Source organism: Megalops cyprinoides, chromosome 1, assembly GCF_013368585.1.
Source record: "Megalops cyprinoides isolate fMegCyp1 chromosome 1, fMegCyp1.pri, whole genome shotgun sequence".
Lineage (NCBI taxonomy): Eukaryota > Metazoa > Chordata > Actinopteri > Elopiformes > Megalopidae > Megalops > Megalops cyprinoides.
This window is the reverse complement of record NC_050583.1, coordinates 10809683-10815575: the sequence shown is the minus strand read 5'-3', so window position 1 is coordinate 10815575 and position 5893 is coordinate 10809683. Positions and strand designations below refer to the sequence as shown.

The 5893-nt window shown below is 47.2% G+C and overlaps 1 protein-coding gene across 1 annotated transcript in view; it reads left to right on the top strand.

The window, feature by feature from the left end:
* Positions 1 to 555: 555 nt before the first annotated feature.
* Positions 556 to 5893, top strand: part of gprc5bb (G protein-coupled receptor, class C, group 5, member Bb) — a 15961-nt gene continuing 10623 nt past the window's right edge. The window contains exon 1 of the mRNA XM_036551513.1: positions 556 to 1878. The gene's annotated coding sequence lies outside the window, so the exon portion shown is untranslated. The remainder of the gene's footprint in view (positions 1879 to 5893) is intronic.

Sequence of the window (5893 nt, the reverse complement as noted above, 5' to 3'; positions counted from 1 at the left end):
AGGTTTTAAGAAAGTAATCTGAGAGCACCGCAGACACCTGCTTGTTTGTGTGTGAAGGTCTGGTTTACATCAGAGAGCTGCCTCTCAGCACTGACCCAACCCTCCCCACCCGTGACTCGTAAAGCTTGCACCTGTCAGATCAGTCCCCCTGCCTTCAGCTGGTGCTCCATCTGACCCGCTCCTTAACGGCCCGAGCTGTCCGTCAGGGAGTCCTGCCTTCAACTGCGCAGCCTGCTGTCGCCTGTGTGTGTGTGTGTGTGTATGCATGGGTGTGTCTGTGTATGTGTGTGTGTGTGTGTGCGTGTCTGTGTGTGTGTGCATATGTGCTTCATATCATGACATGTGGTGGTGATCTCTCAAGTCCCTACCTCTATCAACTTTGTCACACATTAAAGGAATCAGTCATTTTAAAAAAGATGGAAAGGAGGGCAGAAGGAGGTGTAGATAAGATCATAAAACAGATCCGCAGACCAAACAAGCCGCATAATTATAGATCCCCCATTGACCTCGGTCGTGTACGGTCATGAGTTGAAGCTGGACTCATCACCCTGATAATCGGTGGCAGAACTGTCTCAGCTGATCGCACTGGAAATAGGCAGGGGAGAGAAATGTAGTCGGGTCGGCGTGGCATGTATTTGTGATTGTGATCAATGTTTCTTGTTGTCGAAACTGACCTGGGACCACGGTGGTCTTGCCCCACCTGGAGAACCCCTCTCTGTGTCTTTCACTCGCGCAAAGTACAGGTCAGCGCCGAAAAAACAAACGCATCACATGAAAAACAAAAACAAAAAAACAAAGCTCGCGCTGAGACGAGCTGTCGGACGGGACCTCTGCCATCGCACGCCTCTGTGTGAGAATTGATCGAGTCGAGCAGCTGAAGACGCGTGTGTCCAGGGCGAGAGAGGGGGCAGAGGAACAGAGAGAGAGAGTGCGAGAGATAAGCACAGAGTGATCGCACCATCGTACCAGTTTGATTGCTCAGCCAAGCACCAGACCACAGATCTCGCTTGGAAACAACTCCGCTGTAACTCTTTAGGGATTGTTTTTTTTTTTTTGTGTTGGCTATTCTGAACTGGCATCTCAAAGCCGGCGAGGCTGAACTGGAGCGCCCCGACCTTACGAGGAACATCTTGGAGATATGTTTGTTCATGTGGCTGATTAGTGAACGCGCATTTCGCGCACAAACCGAACTGACAAGCGGTATTGACAGCCGCCTCCGGTGAGCTATTTCTGGTGACAGTGGAGGAGACGAGAGCAAATGAGAGAACGGGACTGCGGCTGACAAATAGTTGCCACATAAAATAAGGCACGTTTTGGTTCTTGGATTTGCCAGTTTGGAAACATAAGGCGCGCCGTTCAGGCAAACAAATTGGCACGCACGGGCGATGCGGTCTTGCAGGGGATCGATAACATAGACTACTAAGAGGGCATCTGCTAATCCTTCGTCAATCATCTGCCAGCCAATGAAGCTCTATACCACTTCCAAAGTGGGTGCTAGCTGGAATAAACCGACGTGAGTTTGTGAACAGCGGGATCTCGACGCAGGCTTAATGTCTTTATTTATTTAAGTTATCATTTATTTATTCATGACAGGAAGGTTTTTGGCAAACGAGCCGCAAAACGAAGTATTTGGAAGAGGCTTCCAACAACCCCCCTTTTGCGACATGTTAGACCTTTAATGGAAAAGATGGACATTGCTTACGTGTGATACACCACCATCCCCTGGACCAGGCGCAAATGAACAGTTTAGCTGTGGCTAAATCGTCTTTTGATTTCACGATCCGTGGAAAGGTTCAATCCAAAATGTAACTTTTTTCAACCCCCGAAAACACATCAATTAATATTCTGCTTTTTGAGGATTTGTTTACATCACAGAAGGTAGGTTGCTTAATAAGTGAAACGTTGCATGTTTGATATGTGTGACCAGTTTGACAGTTATAGCCTCAACACTTTAAATTAATCTGGCTTGACATCGACCAAACTGGCTGGCTATTCTCGTGTCCGTCACCGCTAAAGTTTTCCTAAGTTTTCCCGTCGCTGTCATCGTCGATGGCAAGGGTCCATTAATCATTGTGATGTCGTGGACGTGTAGACTAGCCTACTGTTATTCTTGGAGCAAACAGATTGCGTTGCTCAGTTAGGGCGAGCAAGAAACAGCCGTTAAAATAGTCTGCCTGCTCCATGGCCTTGACCTCAGCAGCCGCTGACACGAAGTCCCCGCAGTGGTCATATTCCAGTTTTGTTCATAATTCAGGTCCGTTTATTTAGAGGGGAAAGGTGGCAGTGATGTCATGGAGCCTTTCTGTTTGTATATTTGTGTTTGGTTCAAAACTGAGCTATCATGTGGCATTCTAAAACTAACTATAGACTAGTGTTTGAGAGTCACCGCTGTTGTCTCCCTTGTTGACCCAAACGTTTTTTTTTTACCTTAGATGGTGGGCGTCTATAAATGCGGTTTGTTTTGAAATGAATTTCACCCTGGGCCTGTCACTTAATTTGTAAACAGTAGATCTGCCTGGGTGAAATATGTCATCTCTCCGCAAGACAGCCGACATAATTCTCTTTAAACATGGTGGCTATGAAAAAATTGTCATCTGTTTTACCTCAGCTTTCAGAAAGTTTTAAATCACCCAGTGAATAGCAGTGTTTTCCCTCTGACAGTTAATTACAGGGCTTGGAGTCACATTTAAAGATATGACCTGTTCCAAGTGACCCCGTGAGCAGTATTGTGGACGCGCTTCTTTATAAGGGCATCGCAAGTTGAAGATTGACTCAAAATGTTCTCTTTTTCTCTATTTGTTTCCCATTCGAGGATATGAAAATACACTTTGCAACTTTGCGGTTTTCCCTCAACATGCAAGATTGTTTCACTAAACAAATGAGCACAGTATGTGTCTCAAAGAGCAGTGTGTGCGTGCGTGTGTGTGTGTGCGGGAGCGTGTGTATTCGGGGCGACAGCTTGACTCATGATACATTAATGATAATAATTTCCACCCTGTGCTCCAGAGGCCTGTGTCGACAGATATCCTGTTTTTTTGTAAAGCTCTGCTCAGATTTGTAGCCATAATAAGCATTATGCTTTTGTTGCTTGTAACAGTGTTGAGTTTTTATTGTGTGAACTGGGTTGTGATTAACAGCAGGCATCTGTGGCTTTGGAAAGAAATTCCCCCTTTCTGCACAGAGGTGGCAAGAGATTTTAAACGTTCTGTTAATTGCCAGGCCAATTAACACAAAGCCCCAGTGTCAGCTCTGCCGCATGCTAATGAGCCTTAATTACAGTACCTGATATGGATGACTACAGCAGCACAGGAGTTACTATGTGGATGTAGAGCAGGGGTTTCCAAACTCTCCAAACCCATGATCTGTTTAATGAGGGGACACCTTTTCTGTCACCTAACCGTCATTACAGAAAATTATAATATAATATTAACGTCTCGAATAAATATGGGATTGTATTATAGCTATGCCAAAAACTGCACATGCACAAGCCAGTATAGTGTTTAGTACAGCTGGTTTTTACCATGTATCTCATAACCCATTGTGACCCCTCTCAAAAGCTACCAGGAGGTCCCAACCCCCAGTTTGGGAACCGTTCACGTGCAGACTCAGGCTGTTTGTACCAGGTATTGTTTCATAGTTCTTAGAAGTGAGGAGAGGGGAAAAAATAATGCCACTTAAGAAGCCTGACTGGGGAAAAAAACAATGGCATGGAAATACGAAAAGGGCTTAGACAAAGTAGGTGTCTGCCCAGTGCCAAGCTGCTTTGCGGACAGTAGTGATCCAATCTCAGCGGCCTCCGTGCCAGCGGGCCTGCGGCCTAATCCGCCCGGGCCTGATACGGAAAACAGGGGCAGAGGTCAAGGGAGCGTGGCGTCAGCAGGGGAGCGGCGGCGCCTTGGAGAGTGATGTCAGGACAGGTGAGGCGAGCGGGGGGGGGCACTGCTCAGCCTCAGTCCCGCCGGCTGTCCTCTCCCACACTGGGAGAGAGACTGGGCAGGTGACAGGCTGGGCAGGTGATGACCTGAGCGGGATGATTTTGGCAGGTGCTGAATACTTGAAGGACATTGTGTCATCTATATGATGGAGCAGTGTGTAGGGCTGTCTGTAACAGGGCAGAAGGGGGCGTTGTTGTGTGAATGTAGGCGTGTGGTGCTGCGGAGCAGAGTGCAGCTGTGTACGGTTGTAGTGGGCACACTGGCCCAGGGGATTATGCCTCTTGGTAGAAGCCATGCAGCAGAACCAGTGGGAGCTGGATCCACTACCATTACATAAGAGAGAGAGAGGGTGTGTATGTGTGTATATGCGTGTGTGTCTGTGTATATGTGTGTGTTTGTGTGTGCGAGAGATGGAAAGCGAGAGAGAATACAGGAAAGTGAGAGAATGCAGGAGAGAAGCCGACAGCGAGAGAGAAAGAGACAAAGAGTGAGAATGTGGGAGAGACAGAACACAGACAGAAAGAAATAGAGCGAGAGAGAGAGAGTGCAGGAGAGGGAAAACAGACAGAGGGAACGCAGGAGTGAGGGAAAGAGAGAGAGGTAGAGAGACAGAGAGCAGAGGGAGGAGGAGAGAATGAGTGAAGGAGGAGGGGAGTGAGAACGTGCGTGAGGGGTGAGAGAAGGAGTGTTCGGGGTAATGAGGCGCGGCTCTCCGAGCAGCTCTTGGAACATGTCAGCAAAATGAGGGGGCGTCCTGGATACGGGGGTGAGCGGATAATCCTGCTCCAAATGCGAAGGTTTCTACCGAGGAGGAAAAAAGGCAGAGAGAGAGAATATCTCCTTTCACACTACAGCTGAAAGCCTACACATTCCCTACCTTCAACTCCAGTGGTTGCAGGCATTGCTTTGGTGTGAATGGGGTATTCCAGCGTCAACCAATACATTTTGTTACCCGGTATTGTTACCAGCTCCAACTCAGTAAAATTTTTCCCAACATTCACGGGTTCTTACTTTTTTTGTGTCTATGTGGCTCAATCTTAATTTTAATGCAAAAATGTAGCAAAGTAAACATTATCTTCAATCAGCAGTACACTATTAAGAACTACCCTTTTTCCCACTATTTTTGTATGGATAATAGGCCTAATGAGTCATTTAGCACTCTTGCTCCTGTATGCAGCTATATCCATAAAGTCAACAACTTTTCTGAAATATTTGCCACATTGAGAACCCATCATATATGTAATATGTATGATGTCTGTAATGCTGTAATGATGTGTGACAGGCAATAGTCACACTATAAACTTACACTGTGAATACTATGAACTTACAAATCACTAACAATACCAATGCAAGCATTGTTATGCTGTATGTGAATATTGAGTATATTGATTATATATACAATAGTATGACATGACATCTGTGTGACAGTTACATTACACTGCTTTGCCTTGTGAAAGTCAGCGCACCTGCGAATGACCTGCATTTTTCCTGTGGTGTGAAGAGTGACCAGTAGACAATACCAGCATTTCAGTACCTACAAAATGACCTGCATTTACGGAGTGGAAAGGGACTGATGGGAAGAAGCTAGAGAAGGGGTGTGGCGAATGAGTGTCAGGGGGAAGGAGGGGCATGGGGGACTTGGCCTCAGTCCGGACAATGATGGGGGACCATTTCACCTGTGGTGTAGTTCTGTGACCCCCCCCCCCAGAATGAAAGTCTTTCGGCCCTCAGATCTCCTCACCGCTCGCAGAGAGCTCCGCTCCAGTGACATGCTCTACAGTGACAGAGCTCTGTGTCTGTCCCTCTGCACACACGCGCTCATTCTAAACAGCGCGGCGTGACTTCCGGCTCCCAGTGCTCGCAGAGCGAGACGGCGTGAGCAGAGAGGGATGGAGATGCAGTGTAAGGGGAGAGACGGAGGGAAAGAGAGAGCGATCGGTATCAGTCAGAGAAGATGA